The 22,533-nt window shown below is 40.4% G+C and overlaps 1 long non-coding RNA gene across 1 annotated transcript; it reads left to right on the top strand.

Moving 5' to 3' along the window:
- The first annotated feature begins 1,151 nt into the window (after positions 1-1,151).
- LOC140706326 (uncharacterized) lies at positions 1,152-21,235 on the top strand. The gene is made up of 3 exons (XR_012085965.2): positions 1,152-1,223; positions 10,100-10,222; positions 13,068-21,235. It is a non-coding gene; the product is annotated as an uncharacterized LOC140706326 (long non-coding RNA).
- Positions 21,236-22,533: the final 1,298 nt, after the last annotated feature.

Here is a 22,533-nt window from a genome sequence, read left to right as displayed (position 1 = left end):
GGGGGTCATGACCCCCCGGTTGGGAAACACCGGCTTAAAGAGACTTCTTCTCTAATATCACTAAGTCCAGAGCCTATCATGAATTTGTGATTGAATTGCTGCTTCTGAACACCTCCAATCTAGGTAGAACCTAGATGCAGTTAAAAAAACAAACAGAAAAACACTAAAAAGTGCTATTGGTCCAATCTGTGTTCTCTTAGATAGCGGTGCCATGTAGGAGTCCAAATGCATACACTAATTTTCACTGTTTTGTGATTTTCAGCGTTACCAGTTCAATCCAGAGGGTGTAATGTTTGGACAATTTGGACAATTGGACAATATGGTGCAATGTTAGGCATGGATTTGACCCTTTGTGCATTACTGTGCTTCTTGAAGGAAAGGCAGGATGCAAATGCAACTGGCCAGATTCCTACTGAGTTTGTGCAATGTAAACTCAAAATTGTATAACTTGTGTTTGTGAGAGTATGGACTGTCTATAGCATGCTTGTGCATATGCAAGTCATGCTCTTGGCCACAAGACAGATAGCAAAAATTTTCCAGTTATACAATTTCCTTTACACATGTGATATTTTCAGCAGGATTCTGGCTACTAAATAATAATGTTGGCGTTCAAATGAGCCAACAGACGAATTCTACCAATTCTTTTAAAATTGATGACTTCCTCCACTGTGGCAGCCAAATTGGTAAAATATTATGGCAGTGAGGGAAGAAAGTTATGCAGAGTAATTAGTTTGTCGGGAGCCCAGGTGAATGTTCCTGTGAAGATTTGCACAGGATAATCTGGATTTCAGCAAGCGGAAAGTACCTCAATTTAAGGCCAGTGATCCAGGCTGTAGGCATTGCAGGGGAGCAGTTCAGTGATCTGGTAAAGAGCTGTATCTTTAATGTCAAGGGAGTAGACTAGCAAAAGTGCAACCGCTGACAGCCAGCTGTTTAAACAACACTAGGAAAAACAGGATACTCCTAGGGCAGCTATAGCTCAAAATGCCTTGATCACAATCAGCACATGGAATTGCACCTCCAAGCAGATAATCTGGTGGCGAACAGGTGTTATGCGGCCTTCACAGCTGTTTTAGCTAAACAGAAACAGTTGTGTTATGCATGATATGTGTATAATACACATCAAAGGTAATCCTATATAGCAGCACCTTATTAGAGTAATGAGGCTCATTTTCTTCTATGAACAGCTTTAAGGAGGGAAGTCCCTTGAAACGTTATCTGAGGTGAGTCCTCTGGTCTCTCTAGCCTAGGATTGAATAGCAGTCTGTCACAGATGCTGTTGAAAAGGATACAAGGACCTGAAAATAAGCTGCCCCCTTCCCCCTATTGCTTGAACTCTCATTGCCATTTAACAATGTGTAGGAAAGGTAGTCTACATGTTTGGAGGATCAAAACTTGTTTCGTAGATGTGGCAATTAATGTTGGCCATGAGTTCTATTGCCCTATTTTGGCTGGGGCACTCACTATATCCCTTCTTTGGGAGGGTGGTTCTGGATACTGTGGCACATAGCTTAATCACCTTGGCCAAGATCTTACTGAATTCTGGTGGATTTCTCCAGCTCATGCTGGTTCATAAGCTTCAGAACTGACAGAAAGGCAGGACTGAGGCCATGATTTCCCATGCTTCTGGAGAGCTGTCATCAGTGGCAGTTTCTTACTATTGGCTTTTTCATAGAATCATAGCATAACTGAGTTGGAATGGACCTATAAGGCCATTGAGTCCAACCCCTTGCTCAATGCAGGAATCTGAATCAAAGTAGATCTGAAAGATGAGTGTTCAATTTTCTCTTGATTGCTTTCAGCATCAAAGCACTCACAACCTCACAAGGTAATTGGCTCCATTGTCATACTGCTCTAACAGTTAAGACGCTTTTCCTGATAGCTGAAATCTGACTTCCTGCAACATGAGCCCGTTACATGTCTGGCACGCTGGGATGATTGACAATGGATCTTGCCCCTCTTCCATATTACTACTTTTCAAGTATTTGAAAAGTGCTATCATATCTCCCCTCAGTTTTCTTTTTTCAATGGTAAACATGTCCAGCTCTTTCAGTCTTTGTTCATAGAGCTTGGTTTCCAATCCCATGATCATCCTTGTTGCCCTCCTCTGAATTTGTTCCAATTTGTTAGCATTCTTCTTGAAGAGTGATGTCCAGAACTGGACATAGTACTCAAGATGAGACCTAATCAGTGCTGAATACAGAGAAACTAGTACTGTATTTTTCTGTGTATAAGATGATACTTTTGTCTAAAATCTTTAGACTAAAAATTGAGGGTTGTTGTAGCATTCTCCATTTATTAGATCTATGGTTCTTGTTGTATTATGTAATGGTTTATGAATATTCATGTTGCTGAGAGGCGGAGCCGAGAGAGATGCTATAAGAGGCGGATAGAGTCAGTTAGAGAAATGTAAGAGTCAGGCAGGAGAGAAAAGCCAGACAGAGTAATAGAGTGTGTAGTTTGGGAAATTTAGATGTGATTAGCTACTGAAGATATATATGAATCTCTGTAATCAATAAACCAAAGTTTTATTTAAAAGAACTTGAAGTGTGGACCTGAATCTTTCTGAAGTAATGGTGATTTAGAGATCACCTGGTGGCAGCAAGTGTAAAAGTAGAGAGTGTTTGCCTTCATGTGCTCTAGGGGCACGAGGGTGGATGCCACAGTCGTCTTATACATGGAAGTAAGCTGAGGAGAGAACAAAAACAAGTAGAGGGGGAAAGGGATCAAAGCGATCCTGCAGCACTTTCATCCTTTCCCCCCTCCATTTGCTAAGCCACTTGCAGGATTGCTTTCATCCCTGCTTTCCCCTCCACTTGTTAAGCCCCATGGAAAAGGGATCAAAGCAATCCTGCGATTGCATGAGGGGAAAAGGGATCAAAGTGATTGTGCAGCCACATTTTTCCATGTATAAGACACCCCATGTACAAGAGGCCCTCCCCCTCTTTTCTGACCCAAAATTAAGAAATCCAAGCATGGCTTAGCATGAAGGGAGAAAGCAGAGATCAAAGTGATCCTGCAGTGCTTTGATCCCTTCCCCCCTCCACTTGCTAAGATCCACTTAGATTTCTTAATTTTGGGTTAGACAAGTGGGGGGCATCTTATACTTGGGGACATCTTATACACAGAAAAATATGGTACCTCATAGGATTTGGAGACTATAATTCTGTTTATACAGCCTAAAATAGCAGTGTTTTGATCCCTTTCCCCTCCACTTGCCAAGCCCTGTGGGTCTTAGCAAAAGGAGGAGGGAAAGGGATCAAAACGCTGCAGGATCACTTTGATCCTAGCTTTCCCCTCTACTTGCTAAGCCATTAACCTCTCACTGTTAATGTTTAGAAGGCAACTTAAAACTCTGCTTTTCAGGGAGGCCTTTCACACTGATCCTGTCTAACTCCTGTCCTGCTATTTTCTAGAGAATTGACACTGGTGCCATTCATTTTTTTCTGTCAAATGTTTTAATTTCTTATTGCTTATTTGTGTTTTATTAGTATATGTTTTCTTTATTGTTATAAACCACATAGAATAGTGTATTATACTAATTGGGTGGTATATTAACTAACTAACTAATGAACTAACTAACTAACTAACTAACTCAGGGTGGTGCAATGGGTGGAGCAGAAGTGTGGATACAGAGCCACTCTTGCCATTGTTGCATAAGGAAACAGCCTATGATGCCATCTAAAAGGTTTACCCCTTGGTCTCAGGGGAATGGGAAACTGCTAACCTGGTGACCCTAGTGGACAAGTGGCCAGAGGTACAGTACATAGTGGTAGTGAGCAATGGATGTGGCAATGGAAGAAGTGGGCATAGTGCCAGCAGGTAAGCCCTGCTGCACTTGATGAATACTAGCATTTATTTCCCTTATACTGCATGTTGTGACTGAGGTTGTAGATGTGCCAGCAAAACTCTGCCATGTTTTGTTTGTGTCTTTGCAGAACTGAGAGTTGTATGAGTAGGCTTTGCTCAAGAATCCCATCCCAGTCCCATCCCTGTGGCATTGGTAGTGCTGCATGGAATACCCATGCTTATCCTTGACATTAATGGGCAATTCACCCTCCCAACATATTGGGCTGGGTGGGGTGCCCATCGGAGCCCATTCCCAACATTTGCAACTCAAATGATTAATGGCTGGGAGGGCAGATAATGCATTCTGTAAATTAGCGATTGAAGCAAAATTACTGGTATCTTCTTAGAAGCAGCTAGCCCAGATGCAGATACATATATTTCTAGACAACCCCCACTCTATTGTCTCTCACCAGATCAAACAACAACAGCCAATGAACAGAGATCAATGGTATCTGCAGCTAGCACGTTTGTGTAGGTTTAATTCATTTATGAGGAAATCAAGTTACTGGCTTGTCTGGATACATATGTGTTTTTCTTTCTTTACTGGAAACAATTGATAACATTACTTCAGAAGAAATTAATCCAGAGAATTAATTAGCCTAAATCTAATATCCAATAAATGTAGCCCTGAGAATGATTTCATGGGTGGTCAATTGTGACAGCAAATGGAATGTAAGAATATTTCAAGTGACTCTTTCCATACAGAAGCCACACAGAGAAAGAAAGGGATACCTGCAATACTGTTGACTTGAGGAAAGAAAAACCAAGGTCTCAGTGTTTTACAGGACTCTCCAATAATTATAGCTGAAAAAACATTTTGCATTTTCCAGGCACTAGGTTGGAACCAAAGCTATACCCATTTACCGTAGAATAAGTGCCAATGAACTCAACGAGAGTTACTACTAAATGCATGCACATAAGATTGCCCTAAGAGTTCAATGAAAGTAGCCTTCAGTATTTTTTTGGGTGGGCAGGTTCAGTTCTAGTTCAAGCATGGTTTGTTTGTTTGTTTGTTTGTTTGCTGCATTTCTCCCAACAAAGTCCACAGCATTAAAATTCACACAGTTAAAACACAATATGTTAAATATGTTAAAAGACAAATCAAACAATATATGATTTAAAATAAAATTACAAGATTAGAACATTGGAACATGGAAAAGATTAAAATTATCTGGTAAAATGGGGTTCGGGGATTCAGTTGTAATTGATAAAAGCCTGTCTGAAGAGATGGGCTTTTAGCTTTTTTTTTGGAAGGATAAAAGGGAAGAGGCCTTCCTGATCTCCCAATGGAGAATGTTCCATAGCCTGGGAGCTGCCACAGAGAAGGCCCTGTCCTGTGTCCCCACCAGCTGTGCTTCCGCTGGCAAGAGATTCTGTTGCTCAGCTGGTAGAGCTGTGAGCAGTCAGCCAGTCACCCCTTTTTTGGAAAAGCAAATACCTTTTGGGCTTTAAAACATGTTGTTGTTGTTTATTCAGAGAGGGGAGGGGGGAGAGAGAGAGACTTGGAAGTCACTTAATAGGCTTTGGAATGGAGTTGGTAATACCTAAATGAAAGCAGAGACATCACCTTGCCAACAAAAGTCCAAATAGTCAAAGCTATGGTTTTTCCTGTAGTGATGTACAGAAGTGAGAGCTGGACCATAAAGAAAGCTGACTGCCGAAGAATTGGTGTTTTTGAATTGTGGTGCTGGAGGAGACTCTTGAGAGTCCCCTAGACTGCAAGGAGAACAAACCTATCCATTCTAAAGGAAATACACCTTGAGTGCTCACTGGAAGGACAGATCCTGAAGCTGAGGCTCCAATACTTTGGCCATCTCATGAGAAGAGAAGACTCCCTGGAAAAGACCCTGATGCTGGGAAAGTGTGAAGGCAAGAGAAGAATGGGACGGCAGAGGATGAGATAGCAGGACAGTGCCATCGAAGCAACCAGCATGAATGTGACCCAACTCCGGGAGGCAGTGGAAGATAGGAGGGCCTGGCATGCTCTGGTCCATGGGGTCACGAAGAGTCAGACACGACTAAACAACAACAAATGAACCTAAGAAGGTTGGTTTTTGCATAGACATAGTCCTTTGCAAGTGTGAACTACAACAGGCAATACACACCTCTCTCTATGCTCCTCAACATGTACTATGAAAAACTTGAGGTTAGTTGCCCCAAATGCTCCCCTTTATTGGATGAAAATTATCGGATGTATTTTATTAACTGTACTGTGGTGTTTCTGGCATGAACAAAGAAAGGCTGTAAATATAATGGGCAACTATGACAATGGGCATTAGGAACTGTACAGTAATGACAATGAAATATGTAGGATTTTTTCCCACCTGTCCCCTCTCATTTTATTACTAGGAATAGTCTTTTTAAATTGGAGGGGACTAGAATCAGAGCTTGAAATTACTTTAAAAGGTAATTATTTCTACTTGTTCTCCCAAGTTCCTATGATGCTGTTCATTACAATTATAGTTTTAAGAGGTAGTTCCTTGCTCTTGAATTTTTCAAAAGTCAACAAAATATTTCATTTCCAGATATATTTTCTTAAAACAACAACAACAACACCCCGGAATGCTATAAACTGCTGGCCTTCATGCAAAACATGGTTACCCTGAATTCATTTTGTCAACACATCAGCACTTAACATGGTGCTCAGGATAGATGCATGAGGTTTAGCATAAGCTAACTGGTGAACTATGTCATATTCTTTCATCACTTGTAGTGAGACTACCCTTGAAAGTGGCAAAGGTAATTTAAAAGTTACAATTTCTTCACACAATGTCACATTGTCCACCCACCACTCATTCGACTGTAATAGTACTGTAATGTGGTTGCAGCTTCATTACTGGAAAGAGGAATTAATTGCAGGTAACTAGTGATTTGTGTCCCATTCCAGTAGCTTGTATTTTTAACATGAACAATTCTAAATCCAAGACAGAGCTTGAAAGAGACTAGTTATTTGCAACTAGTTTCTTCTAAGCTCTGGCTACAGATTCTTCTGGTAGGAATAAAAGCTAATTGACTGTGTTTAAGTGACTGGGTAATTTTTTTTCCCCCAAAGAAAAAGACCCCGAGGCATGTGTAAAACTAGTAGCTACATAAAGCAAAAGAATCAGATGTCTGCTGGGCAAATTGACAGAACTCATTAATCTTGGATGGAGAGTTCTATGCAGCCTGTTCTTTCGTGCACCTGCCCATGCCTAAAGTAATTACATGATGGCACTATTAATACTGAGGAGCCTGGGCAGGGATGGGGTTATCTCCCCTTCTCTGGAATTGATTGCTAGCTGATTAGTGGACAACATTTCTCTCTTGCAGTATAATTGCCTTTGTGCTATTGTAGTCTTCCTAACCTGGGGGTTAGGCCATCCTGATGGTTTTGAGGCCTTGACAATAGCACCATGGCCCTCAAAGTAATGAACTGGAACTCAGTCATGGCAAATTCCCCTAACGATAGATGCCTAGTTAAATGTATTGTGAGGAGAAACTCCTCCACACAACAAAAGCGGCAAGAGAAGGTTCTATGGCTCCCCACCGCCACCCCCACCCGCTTCTCCTGTTTTGATGTAAAATGCTAGATTTCTAAAACAGTAAAACCTGCTTTGGGCATAATTAATTTGGTTACAGATATTAAACTGTCAATTAACATGACAGTCCTGTGGAGGAAATTCTGGTGGAATTCATAATCTCTTAGGAAAGGCATAGAATTGCACTTGTTTAGCTTTCTTTTAAATCCTTGTGGCTGGTTTTGACAAGACCAACATGTCTGATTCTCAAGCGTTGTGGCAATAATACACAGAATATGTGTAAGATAAAGCCATAACTCTGGCATTACATGCCCTGCTTTCCTCCGGCATAGGGTATGGCACCCTTACCTCCCCTTCCAATGGTCACTTAAATCAGCACACCTGCAGGGGAAAGGTTCCTGCCTAAAAAGCTTATATACTGCTCCATAGTGCATAAAGCACTCTCTGAGCAGTTTACAATTTAATTATGCAGACTACACATTGCCCAACCTTGTCAGCTGGGTACTCAGTGTCCCGGAAGGCTGGAAGGCTGAGTGAACCTCTAGCTGCCTACTTGGGATTGAATTTGGGTCATTTGCAGGGTTTTGGCTTCAGTACTGCAGTTTAACCACAGCATCACGAGACTCCTTGTATGTAGGCTTTTCACACAAGCACATACCTTTTCCCCCAAAATTTGTGCTTATATGAGAAACCTACACATGGACAAGAGGCCTATCTCTCCAGACCTTTGTAAACAAGGCCCTCTCCATGGTAGAGATGTTGCTTCCACATAGGAAAGTGATAACAGGAAAAGGAGGGGCTTGTGTACTGAATAACAACAGGGCATGTAATGCCTGAATAGGGCTAAAGTATTGCAACTAAAGTGGGATGTGGTGGTGCTGCGGGTTAAACTGCAGAAGCCTCTGTGCTGCAGTGTCAGAAGACCAGCAGTCATAAGATCAAATCCACACAATGGAGTGAGCTCCTGTCACTTGACCTTTGGTCTAGATGGGCGGGATAGATAGATAGATAGATAGATAGATAGATAGATAGATAGACAGACAGACAGACAGACAGACAGACAGACAGACAGACAGACAGACAGACAGATAGATAGACAGATAGATAGATAGATAGATAGTTCCAGCTCCTGCCAACCTAGCAGTTCAAAAGCATGTAAATGCAAATAGATAAATAGGTACCACCATGGTGGGAAAGTAATAGCGTTCGGTGTCTAGTCGCGCTGGCCACGTGACCACAGAAATTGTCTACGGACAAATGCTGGCTCTACAGCTTACCTCATCAATACACTGGAATGTGTAGCATGGAGTAGCCACTCGCCTAAAGCCAAAAATCACAGAGGCACAGGTATATAACTGCAAAGAAAAATAATTGCATGTACTACTTTACAGGTGTGTAGGCACATTCAGAAATAATATTATTTATTTATTTAGAAATATAATGCCTTATTGTGTGGAAGACTGGGAGCAGGCATCCTGGCTGCTTGCTTAGCCTGCTGTCCTGGTGCTTACCATCGGTAGACCAGTTCAGAGTCCCTATTGTCCATACGTATGGGTGGTCTTCTGTTTTGTTTGTTTGTTTGTTTGTTTGTATGTTTTAAGATGTCCATTCTAGTCTTGAAATCTTGACCAGGAAAAGTGGGCAGCAGCACTGAATTCACATTCATCAATACACACGCTTGAAAGAATTTCAAGACATAATTAGGCCTGTCATAAACAACGTTAAAAATTGTTATGAGATATTATAGACCCATAGCTGCCACATTAGGGGCAAACAACCTCTAGAACACCACTGCTAGCTTGGAACAGACAGACAGACAGGCAAGAAACCTGCTTTCCCTTTTTGGGAAGAATTCCCACCCCCATTAGATTTTGGCCAAATTGATGGAGTATACCTTGTTTTGGGAAGAACTGTGCCCCCTAGAGGTGCAATTTCCCCCTTTAAAAACAATTAAAATGAAATTATCTAGAATGGCTTGGGAGTGGCTTGGGAGGGATGTTTTCAAGGACCACAAATTAGTCTTGGGGATTTCTGTTCTACAACATTTTGGAATTTCTATAGTGTTCTTGCTTGGGGACAGCTCTGTGATGTATGATGTTTTATCTAGATTGCCCTCAAACTGGGAATAGAAAATGAAGTGGCAAATATATGCCTCTAAAACATCACAGTTGTTGCTTAGGGTCACTTTTGTACTGGCTGTGACTTTATGGAGAGTCTTCAAGGGAAATAAATGTGACATTTCCTAGATACTCTCCTAATATAAAGGCTGTTCTTGCATAAACAACCCTGTACTTATTCATCTGAGTTTTGCAGCCTTAATTTCTGGAGCTGAGGCAACTGTGCCCACAAATATCTTCCAAGTTTGCCAAGAAATAGAAATATTATTGGCAAATCCCTTTGTAAAACAAACAAATATAAATCAACATTTAAAGACAGGTAGCACTGAAGACTCCTAACCTATTTGTCCAAAAACTGGTAGGTCTAACTACTCCTAGTGAGCTACATACTTCAGCAGCCAATTTCATCCAGTTTTGACAATGATTCAGAAAAAATACAGTATTTTTAGCTTATCCAATTATAGTCAGTGGGAGGGAAGGACCTTCAGATTTCTGAATCTCACCTTTGGCTTTAGGACTCAGTTCAAATTGGTGGATTTCTGAGATCACCAATTCAGGGATTGAAGCCGAACCTTGTGGTTGGTACAATAACTTCATCTCATTCCTTACTTCTAGATGAGAACCAATAGAAAATGATGGGAAGCAGATTCAGTGTCAGCATCAAGAGAAACTTCTTTTCCAAAGTGTTATTTGGCAATGGAATAGACTTGTGATGGATCTACTGGATCCATTGAACTGGTGGGTGGACAATCTTTTGTAAGTGAAGCCATAGTTGCATCCTGCATTGCAGATCTTGCATTGAGCAGGAGTAGGTAATCTCTCAAAGCCCTTCCTAATATTAGGACTATATCTTATCATTCTCTGTCTCTTTAAGTCCATAGGCAGTGTCTATTGTGGTTTCAGTTATTTGTACATCACTTGGTTTTTTTTGTTCTGGTGCAGAATATTTCTCTTCCCTGTTGAAACTTCCTTTTTATACCCATCCCTTAAAATAACATGATTATCTCCCTTACATCTTACTATTTTAAGTAGTGGTGTAGTGGCACCAGTACTGGAAGGGTTCAAACCCTGGGACTTTCTGATTAGCAGGGACTATGACATCATCCAACCCATCCACCAGGCTTCCCTATTTCCTCTGAGCTTAGCTGCAGTACTTATAGTAATTGGGAAAGAAATGGATCCCCCCGCCCCAAGAATAGTATATTGTTGCAAACTATCCTCCGTTATTACTAATATTTGAGGGCAGTTCAATGTTGAATAGGTAAAGAGCTGCTAATATTACAAAGATTTGGTCCTGATTTGTTGATATAGACACTGCTGCCTGCATTTTCTTTCCTTATGGGGCCAGGTAAGGTCCATTATGATAAGCATCTGCACATCCAAATTTACTACTACACTGTCTCCGTGGCTAAATAGAGACACTGTACATAGAACTCAAAAGAATGCATGAACCAAGTTGAGGATAGCTATCTTGTCAGTTCATGGCAATAGATTACACGAACACATCAGAATCCCTGGTTTGGTTCTATGGACACGTTTGGGCTCAGAAACATTTTAAAATAAATTAATTTAATCACATAATTCATTTGAAACAGTGAGCCACCAATGACCTAACATATATTCACGTGTGTAAAATACTTCAGTATATGTATGATGTTTAGATCTGTCTTTGCTCTGTTGTCCTTTGCTGTCATGTTTCTTGTGTTAAACCTTTGAAGAGTGAATCTGAAAATAACAGGCTGAGCTCATTAGTAGATTAGGTGTGGCGGTGAATCCATGTGTTCACGAGGAATTCTTGTTCTTCCAGCCTGATATGGTTTCTCTTTGAGAGCAATTACATCTGATTGACATGTTTTCATGTGCCTCCAGCCTTGGCTTTTTCTTACTGAACAACTCTAGATCAAGGACAGTGACTCTTTTTCTTTTAGTACTGCTATTAACGAAAATCAGGATCCCAGCAAAAAAAGAGAGGGGAAAAAAAAGTTAAATACCTTTTAAAGATGCAACTTGAAACAAATTATAAAATATGTATAAAGGAGAATTTTTCCCCATATAGTGAAGTTGTTGAAAGTCAAGTAGAAAGCACAGTTAAAGATGCAGGTCTGAATGAACAATTAAGGAAGGATTTAGGTACTGTTCTGCCACTTGCTGGTAAGAGAAGCATTAAAATCAAGGGCAAAAGGATAATATCAGAGAGTCAAATAATCCCATTCAACCTGTGCTGTCTAAAAGCTGCTCTTAACACCATGTGGCAGTCTTCTAAAGTTGTTGATCTGATGGTAAGTTGCTGTGAACATCAGTCTAATGAAATTATTTGCCACCCAGAAATCAAAATGTCTCATGGTTATATGCGTGATTGTCCCCTTTTTCTTTTCCCATTGGCTCCATGCATCTTCAACATACCAGCTACACACTGCCCACTCTCAGTGAATTGGGTACTGCATTTACTAACCTCAGAAAGATAGAAAAATGAGTACTCACAATACTATGTAATGCTAAAGATTGTGAATATACAAATAAAAAATGATCAAACAAATACCCTACAAAAAGTATTAGCACTTGTGGCACAGTCTGGTTCAAGCTATTTTCTGGCAACCATACAATGTACAGGGAATTGCGGATCAGACCAACCCTGCCCCATATCCAATCCAGACTTTTTTGATCCTGTGGCAAGGTATGCTCTTTTTTTTGGAGCTGGGCTAGAGTGGTTCCTATGTGCATGGAAGAGTTACTTCAAACGAGATCTTGCCCCATGAAGTGACTTTTTCCAATATGATCATACACGATCCTATGTGGCTGTCTGAGCACACCCCTTTCATCACCTTTCATAGTACAGAGCTGCACATTGGGGCTTTCAGGTGGTAGTTAGATATAACAGCATGAAACCATTTCTAGTCCAAAACAGGACGTTAGATAGATAGATAGATAGATAGATAGATAGATAGATAGATAGATAGATAGATAGATAGATAGATAGATAGATAGATAGATAGATAGATAGATAGATAGATAGATAGACAGACAGACAGACAGATAGACAGATAGACAGATAGACAGATAGATAGACAGATAATGATAGCATCCTCTTTATTATACATTTTTATTATCTTTTTAACAGACAAACAAACAAACAGAAACAGACAGACAGACCATCCCAACTTCATAACATGCCTATACTCACATGGTTCTCTGCTGGATATCAAAGTTTTCTGTGGCTCACGGCCTGATGGTATGTCTGCAGGATTCTCCTCAACATCCTTGCAGGGTCATCAAGAAACAAGAACTGTGAGAAAATTAAGTAAGGCTCACAAACCTCTGAAACCATTTTGTCTTTGCATGGCTTTTGACTCTAAAGCATCAACAACTGAAGACTGGCATTGCTGTGAGGATCTACTGTAAACAAAGCATGACAGTTAGATGGGCTAAACAATCATCTCTAGAAGACAGTGGGGAGATGGAAGGATGTGACTGCAAGACTGAAACATGTTATATGTTGGCCATGTATTTTAATTTAAAAAGTGTGAAACTGATTTAATCATCATTCCTTTCTGGTTCCTAAATTTATCCTTCTGGGGTTTTGCAGGTTTCTTGCTTGTGGGCACCTCTATGATGGGCGATGTCTGCAGTGTTCCCCAAACGATGAGCGACCAGAGAGAGAAGGGGAAGCAAATCTTTCTTTCCCTGTTTGAGGATAACTCTTTCCCACAATCTGTCATGCCTGCCTTATTGAAACTATGCAGGTCTATTACTTAGGGCCACCTCTATGTTCCCTGCAGTGCTCATCAATATTACTTTTTATCCAAAAGGATAATTTCTCCAAGTTCTGGTTGCCTGTCATTTTCAGAAGAATGGTAAATAAAGAATGCAGGGGGATAAATACATTATTTTGGATACCCTGTGAAGTAAGGGCTGCTTTTGGCCCAACCACTCCTCCCCTTGAAATTTGATAACCTGAATTCTAGAAGAACCTTAATTCTAGGAGTGGCTACTTTGTCTTCAAATTTATTTCAGTGTTGCCAAGAAATTAAGAAGGTATTGGACATTCAGTAGTTTACTAATGAAGATCAAATATTAAAAGGGTGCAGCACACAAACCCCTTAACTTGTTTAACTGAATTTTGGATGACATCATCTCGTCCTAAGGGAATACAATGTCTGAAGATTTCATGTAAACTGGGCAAAGACAAAATCATTTTTTTGTTTGTTTCTAATGATGCTCAATGGAGAACAAGATTTCTGAATCATGACATCTGTTTGCTACTCAAATCAGACTGGGCAGTCATTTTCAGAAGACCAATCAGGCCAAAACTAAATCTTGTAGTTACAATACATCCCTAATTGAAAGGCATGTGTCACGGGTGCATTTTAATTCATTTATTTATGCCACATTTTCTTCCTTCTTCTTCTTTCACATCTTTCTTCTAAACAGCTCATAGTGGTAGATGTGTCCTCATATCAGTCCCATGTGGTAGCTTAGTTGGAGATATTCTGAGGGGCTCAGAGGAGTTTCATCTTTGAGTTCACACTTGCAGTTAACTTTCTTTCTCTCATCACAATCCAACACTGTAACCATGACACCCCATTGGTCCTCGGTAATACTCTATACCATACCCCTTATCAATAATAGCAGGCTGACCTTTGGATGCAATTTCTTTTGGACTAATTTAGACTAATTCACTGAGTGGCTTGCCATGTTTAGATCAGGAAGAATCCATAGATCTTTGCATTCCCTGCTAGGCACTCTCTATACATCCTCCATGCACATTTCCCATTATGTACTACATTCTTTCAGTTTGATACTATACATCCCTCTGTATTCAAACTTCTGATTACAGCCGTGGCAGCACTGCAGTGATATTTAATGTGTTCTCTCCCCCCCCATTAGTCTTATTGTCACTGTGCAGTCACATAGTAGGTTACTACCTCATTGTCAATGTCACTTTGACAGTGTCCTTCTTTTTAACGTTTCCCACTCTGGTGCCTCTTTGGCAATCCTTGGCTCAATGGCTTCTCGTAGTATCCTTGAAAGCTGAATTGGAGATGACTGACGATGCAGGCAAGGCTCTATCAAACGCCTTGATGGGCTATTGCTTTTGGTTCAGAACCAAAGCAAAGCATAATTAAATCAAGCTCAAGTGCCCATTGCCAGATTGCATATGAACATTTTAATTATTCTCACTTTCCAGTGGGAGGTGCAAATGGGGAGAAAAGGAGGGCTGTAATAACGAAGGGAAAATGAACTCACTTGGCACTGCTATGAAGCAAGCATACAATATGACCAGATCTATTGTCTGATCTGGGACCATTTCAAAGAAAAGAGTTCACTGATAATTACCTGGCTAAAGAGAAGCCACCCTTAATGGCAGCTTATAAATTCTTCAGCCTTTGCCATGCAAGAGGGTTTGGACTGAATATATACAGTATATATACACCCACATGCACGGAAACAAAGCAGGCAAGAAAAAGCATCTGCCTGCTGAGCCCAAAGCACTATCAAACAAAAGGCTTCTTCACACTTAAGGCTCCTCTTTGATCTTTCCATCATCAGTGGCTGAGCTCCCTTTAAAAAAAAAAAGATTCACAACAATTAATGTTAAGAGTGTTCTTTTAAGGAGGCTTCTTCTTCTTCGGAAAAAAAATACACCTAAGTAATATGTGGAAGGACTTAATGATATTATTTATTGTCACAGTTTCAAAACTAGAATTCTCATGCCATGAAAATGAAGACATGCATATGGGTGGTGGTGGTAGAAAGAACTAGCTGAACATCTACCTCTCTGTCTCTGTGGCCAAGTATTCTGTAATGTACAGCAGTTCATTTTGATGCAGTGTAATGTACACGGAGTGTAGGGTGTATTGGAAGAACTATTTTTTTTCCTGCCTGCCTTAGGTTCTCTTCAAAGATGAAGGGAGTGCCTGAATTTTTCTGACATAAACTATTGTATATTAATATCGTATTATAATCATCAGTAATGTTTTCTTAGCAATCTGTGTATAAAGCATGACAATCAAAACAGATCTATCAGCTGCAATAGGTTTGGTATGTGGTCTAGCTTTAATTGCACTTAAGAGAACCCATTTGCTTTTGCCACTCCAAAAACTTCAAGCCCTAATTATTTCCATTGGGGTAGTTAGAATAGCAGGCTTTGGCAGTAGCCTCAAGTCCGATTAAATGTTATTTATTTCCTTAGCACTGGTCCTTCAACTGATTGCTTGCATTCAGAGTGCAAGGGATTGGGTTGATTGTCTCCTACTGAGACAATCTGGAAGAGGACAAAAAAAAGCCACTTTATGAAAGAAACCATTGTCCCTAGAAGTTTGCTCCACTGTAGGAGACAGTTATATAAATCTCTGCTCCAGTCATATAGTCATTATTTCTTGATACTGAAAGACTTGCCAGTCTGAGGCCAGTGACTAGCTCTGCCTCAAAGTGAAGGAAAGAGTTTTCTTCAGCTGTTTTTATCATACCTGAGCCATGTTCCTAACATCACTGGCCAAAATCCTGTTGCTTAGTGTATTACATCACACTAGAATAGGCTCACAGAATCAGTCTTTCTGTCTTATCCAGGATTTCTCAAAATCCTGGATATACATGAAATACAAGCAAAATAAAAAACCAATTTAAAAATTCAGACTATTTTTGACCAGAAGCGGTTGGAGCTCAAGATGTGTTTAGAAACTTTTCCTTGACTTCAGCCATTGTCCAGGGGACTGGTGTCCATGAAGTGGGTAGATTCAGTGCTGTTCCAGTGCAACATTTCTGGAAGTCAAGGATTTTTTTGGCTACATGCCAATGCCCAGGGGATTCCTGAGTCTATTCACAATGTCTTCCCTTTCTATGAGGATTTAGTGAGCCAATTGATTCAAATGGGTCTGCTGTAGTGCAATTTACTACACTAAGCAAAAGGATTTTGGCCACCCTGTTGGCCAGATTGTCAGGGAAGGGGACAGGTGATTGGGAATGAAGCAGATCATAAGCTGGCTGGCCTGATATGGAAGGGACCGACAGTAGTAACTGCACTGCTCTATTAACAAATAGCATTAACCTGTTGGACAGCTCCTTTCATAAAGCTATTGGTTACAGTTCTGACTCAAGAGCTTAGTTGCCATTAGAATTACATTTTTATGAATGCAACAACAGCCTTCCTGGATGAGCCTCTCTAAAGCCTCTCTAGCATTCTGTTTATTGAAGGGTCAGCTGGATGTCTTGGGGCAACCTATAAGCAGGAAGTGAGCATAGCAGTACTGTTCCATCTACAGTATGTTCCCCACCAACAGGTAGGAAAAGATATTCTCATCTACAAATCCCATCAAAACACAACTAGCACAGCCAATGGGAAGGGAATTTGAGACCATAGGTCAAAAGATCTAGAAGGCTGGAGGTTCCCCAGTCCTATAATATAGGATTAGGAATAATAGACTCCTGAGGATGACTGCAGCAAACTGGGCTACAAACCTTTTCCAATGCACTCCTACGCTTCTAATCAGTTGCATGATTAGCAGAAAGTCAAGTGCCAAAGGTTTTTTCAATCTAGAGACGTTTTGCTTACCATGGAACTATTAAAATTAGAGGAGCTTTCGACAAGCAAAAAATGAATGGCTGACAGTGGACAACACATGGACATGTGTGTGGGGAATTAGACTTATCCTACCCCAAATGTGAAGGTAACTATCAAATTTCTTTTGAAAATTCAGCAGATCTAAAAAGTATTGGCAGTTCTTCTGGCACCTGTGGGAAAAAAAAAAGATAAAAAAGTATTGCTTCTTGGTTTCAGTGTCCCTATGCAACTCCCTCCTGCTCAGATCTCCTTCGTCAATTGTAGGTTTTTTGCTTTTCACGAAAAAGTCATTGGACAAAATATTGATCTGGGAGCAAAAGTACATCTGGCAGACTCTCCTGAGAATAAATGCTGGTCTTTTTTGTAGCACGAGCCCAGGCAGAGGTCACTGAAGGGATGGGAAGTCAAGACAGCCAGCTGAGTTTTCAGCGACTTTGACACCAAGATGGTGGGGTCTGTTTCCCTCCACAAAATAACTTTTTAAAAAAGCAGGAGTGCAACAGTGACTCTGTAAAACCTGCGAAGCATGTTTCAGTACAATTGTGGATATGCATTCAGAGGGGTTTAAGATGTGGCCACCTTAGCCTGATTTCTTATGTGGCATTATGATGGTCAGCCCTTAAAAAGTAAGATAGTCTCCACCTCAAATGCAATACCAATAGATGGTGAATTCTATAAATCATAAAACATGAATTTGGCTTTACAGACTCATATTGAGGGCTACACATGAACAGTTGGTAGGGCCAAAGCCCAAAACTGCCGGATCACTTGCCGTTGCTCTCCATCATTCACACATTCACACAAGCATATACACTTTTCTTCTATTTTTTTCTCATTCTCTTTGTTCTACTCCCTTTCCCCTGTAAATAATTAACTGTCCTAAATCCTGTACCTTCAACAAATGTGTCCCCCACCCAACCCAAACTGATATACAGCATACTCAGAAATCAGCTCTGTTAACTCCTGTCATGACTACTCCCTTTCAGTGATGGCTTTGCTTTTTCATTAAATGTCTTAAAGAAATGTTTCCTCTTTAAGAAAATTCCCTCCATCCTTCTCTCTTCCCCCTCCTTAACATAGAGATGTCATGGCCAGGAATTGGAAGTTTGATTGCCCAAATCTTGTGGGAGACAGGCAGCCTGGGTGGCCTTGGGCAAGCTGCACAGTCCCAGATTATTTGCAAAAGAAAAGAATGGTAAACTTCTCAGTATTCTGTATCTAGGAACACAGGAAAGGCTGGCCATAAGTCAGAGATCAACTTGAGGGCCCACGATTAATAATTAATGTAGAGAAGGCAAGTGAGTGATGGTCGGATTCCAAAGGATCTCCTGTATGGAGAATTAGTGCAGGGAAATCGCCCGAGAGGGAGACCACAGCTGCGATACAAGGACATCTGCAAGCAGGATCTGAAGGCCTTAGGAATGGACCTCAACAGATGGGAAACCCTGACATCTGAGTGTTCAGCCTGGAGGCAGGTGGTGCATCATGGCCTCTCCCAATTTGAAGAGACACTTGTCCAGCAGGCTGAGGCAAAGAGGCAGTGCCGAAAGCAGCAAAATCTGGGAGCAGACTGGATTTGTCACTCTCGAATTGGCCTTCTCAGCCACACTAGACGCTGTTCCAAGTCCTCCATACAGAGCACGTTACCATAGTCTTTCGAGACTGAAGGATGCCTATGATGATGAAGAAAATCCCTCTATAACAGAAAGAGGGAACCTGTAGCCCCTCAGATGTGCATGTTTATTTGAAAAGTAAAGGTAAAAAGCCTCCCTGTGTTGCAAATGGTCTCCACACATGGAGAATGAGTGGGGTGAGGGTGGATCTAGTATGCCCTGTCATGCCTCACATTGCTGAGTCATCTTTAGGAGAAAGACCTCATTAAGCCAGAGGAAGCCAATGAGGAAAGGGAATTCAATGCCCCAATGATGAGTTTCAGAAGCTTCTGGAAGCGGCACAGATGACAAGAAAGTAACGGAAGATGAAAAGAGTGCAGGAGATGTAAGGCCCATTTGTCCCAGGGAGAGGTGCAGATTGAAGAGGTCAGAACAAAAGCACAGCAGCATTTCAAGGCTCTCTGAGTGCTAACTGAAAACAGCTGCATAAGACAGTGCATGTGGATCCACCCAGCTCAACCTTCCACACTTACTGGGAAGGGGTTACATCTCAAGCAAGATTTTTAATCAAAAAACGGGGGGAATGTATTCGCGAAGGCTTTCATGGCCGGGATCTAATGGTTGTTGTGGGTTTTTTGGGCTCTTTGGCCATGTTCTGAAGGTTGTTCTTCCTAACGTTTCGCCAATCTCTGTGGCCGGCATCTTCAGAGGACAGCATTCTGTGCCAGCCACAGAGACTAGTGAAACGTTAGGAAGAACAACCTTCAGAACACAGCCAAAGAGCCTGAAAAACCCACAACAACCAATGGGGGGAATCTAGTAGTGTTAATGGAGGATCAGTGTGATGGTTCATCACAATCATATCCACTGTGCATATACAGCTAACAATTTAATATTGTGTTCTGTGCATATCAGGAAGGTGATCGCAATGTACAGAGGTTCCTGCTAAAATAAATCTGTTAGCCTTAAGGATGTGGCAAAAATTCCCTTTTTCATTATATTGAAAAGTTACCTCTTAAACTTTTTTATTACCATGATTCTTGCCTCTCTGGACATTTAGTTGTTATTAAAAGATTTTAAATAAGATCTTAAGGGACTTATTAAAGGGTTCTAAAGTTTTTAAGGGTCTTAATATTTTCTTAAATAATGCAATTTTATTAACCTATTCCTATACTTAATTACAAGTAATTAACAGGGTTTACTGTGTATGTATACCAATAGGATTGAACCTTATTTTTACTTTTCTGAGAATAAACATAATTGAACTTAGTGGGGCCTGTGTCTAAGTAGGTATGTATAAGACTGCACTGTTCTTGAATTTTACTGGAACTAACTTCTGTACCATTTCTGTCTCCCTACACAAATCATAATTTGTGCACAATTTTCCAGATAAATTAACATAGTTTTGTATTTTGTATTTAATTTAACAGGGTATAGTCATCTTACTGGGAGTCTGACAATTTAGGGCATCCTTACCTCCTCTGGTACCGATCAGCTGTTGTGGACTGTAACTCCCATCAGTCTTAGCCAGCATGACTAAGACTGGCTAAGGAGGGGAAGGTTGTTTATTTTGGGACATTCTCTTTCTTCTTTTATTTTTACATAGTGAGGCCCAAACATCACTACTTTATTTTAAATATTATTGACTATATTTTTCCTGGACCAATTTTCCTTCACATTTCCCTGACTCATCAGAAATCTGTTCACTGAAATATGTAGCTTGTGTGTCTTTATTCTGCAATCTTTAGGCTAAAGACTGCTAAACTGCTAAGAACATAGTGAGGTTTAACTGAAGGGCTGGTGGAAGGTTAGAGGCAAATTCAGTGTTTCATAAAGGGCCAGTTATGGCTACTTTTGCATGTTATAGCTTCATCTGATACTTTATCCCGATTGTTCTGGATTATGCTTTTCATGTCACCACTACTGGATTTGTCTACAGTTCATTGATTTTCCTCTGATTTTCTTTTACATTGTTCCTTATTTCGTGGGTCTTATTCCTTGTTTACCAGCTGTGATTTGAATATGTTTCCAAATTAATTGCACCTATGAACAGCTTCAGGTCATTTCTGGTTATGCTCTCTTGCCCACTGGGGCAAATAATGAACTCCATTTTCAGAGAGAACCAGGTTGGGAATGGCTCATTTAGGGCTTTGCTTTCTAAAATGAACCATCAGTCTTCTTCTGATTTTTTTTTTAAAGAGGAGGCCCTTCTATTTTAACATATTCTTTATGATATCCCTTGCTTTGCATTCATATTAGAATAAATTTTGAAACAGCAAGCTCTCAAGACAGCCCCCCTACACCTTTGAGATATAATGGTTTTCTTATTGCACATCCCACCAGTGAATGTTTAAGTTCATCCAAATTCTGCAGCAGATTGCGCCGAAATCTTGACTCTTTCTGATAATGAAAGATTTTAACTAATGCACACGCACACACAAAGGAAGCTGACTGAAAGTTTTCCCTCCACTGAGTATTATGGCTGCTGTAAAAATAATATTAATATACATTTGCAGTGCTTTGTGGATCAGTATCTGGCAGACGACCAGTAAGAAGCATAAAACATTAAACAGCTAAAAAGAGAGTTATGGATTCCTTTGGGTTTCTAATTTGTTGTTCATTACAACCAGCCACTGAAGTAGTCCTGAGCTGATTCATAGAGAATAAAATAGATTTGGTTTAATAATATCTTCAGGTCTTTGAATAAATTATGAATGCATCTTGACTGTGAGAAGGAGACAGTGACATTATGAAACGGTAATGAACAGATCTTCAAGAGGAAAACAACCTCGGATGATCATCACCCCATTCAAAACCTATTAAGCTGTGATGAAACGAAAAGAGTCTTTTCCCCCGCTTCCCCGCCTGGCTAGATATGCAACAAGTTGTAAGTTGTGGACTTTAATAATATATTTTCTTCACAAGCAATAACACAGCAATTAGGAAGTGCTCAGTGAGGTAGAAATAATGGTAACTGCGGTGCAGATTAGCTATGCTAAAGGGAGTTCGCAGACATACAGTAAAACAACATATTCCAGGCTCTTCCTGTTGTATAATTTCTCCTTTTATTTACTTATCATCTCACTTAAAGAGGACTCCTGGCAGTAATGAGGCTACATAAATGCACACCCAATCCCAGGAAGGTGCTGCAAATTATATAAAAGATAAATCTAATGATTACCTATTATAATGACAGTGCAATCTTGTCTTCACTCATGGGGAAATTGTACTGTGGTGAGAAGCCCAAAGCTGGCGAGAGACTGCCGTTGCACAAATGTGTATTCATTATTTCTGAACCTACTTTGCCTCCATCTGACTGTTGATAGAAGATGGGTAATTTGGTTGAACAGGCGCCACTTAGACAAGAGTTCACAAACCTTTAGGCTTGGACAGCAATACACATAAGCAACATGGCAAATAAGAAAATAATGAGGCTGAAAACATGTGGGCCTTTTTCTTCCTTGGAAATTCTCCAGGATGGGCTTCAATTGCATTTTTTTTTTAAAAAAAAAAAGAAAGAAAGCTCCATAATCTCAGCTGCCACATCACATCTCAAACAGTGTAATTGCTTCATAAGTAAGCATCCATAAACAGTATCCTAATGCAAGTTTCAGTACAAGAAGTAGTTTTGCATCCATCAGCAGTAGTGCAGAGAAATGGGTCTGAGTACTGGAACTCCAAAGAGCTTGAGAGCACAATCTGGGACATGTTTACTCAAAAGTAAGTCCCATTAACGTTAATGAGGCTTGCATCTAGGTAAATAAGTATATCATGGCAGCCTTTGAGTTGGCTTTCCAGAAGCTAGTGGCAAAATTTTTGTTGACCTTTGTCAAGGCACTGCTTAAAATGCATAAATAATACTAACACACATTACCTTT

The sequence above is a fragment of the Pogona vitticeps genome, chromosome 4 (genome assembly GCF_051106095.1).
Source record: "Pogona vitticeps strain Pit_001003342236 chromosome 4, PviZW2.1, whole genome shotgun sequence".
Taxonomy (NCBI): Eukaryota; Metazoa; Chordata; class Lepidosauria; order Squamata; family Agamidae; genus Pogona; species Pogona vitticeps.
The sequence above is the reverse complement of the archived record's forward strand: the minus strand, read 5'-3'. Positions and strand labels throughout refer to the sequence as shown.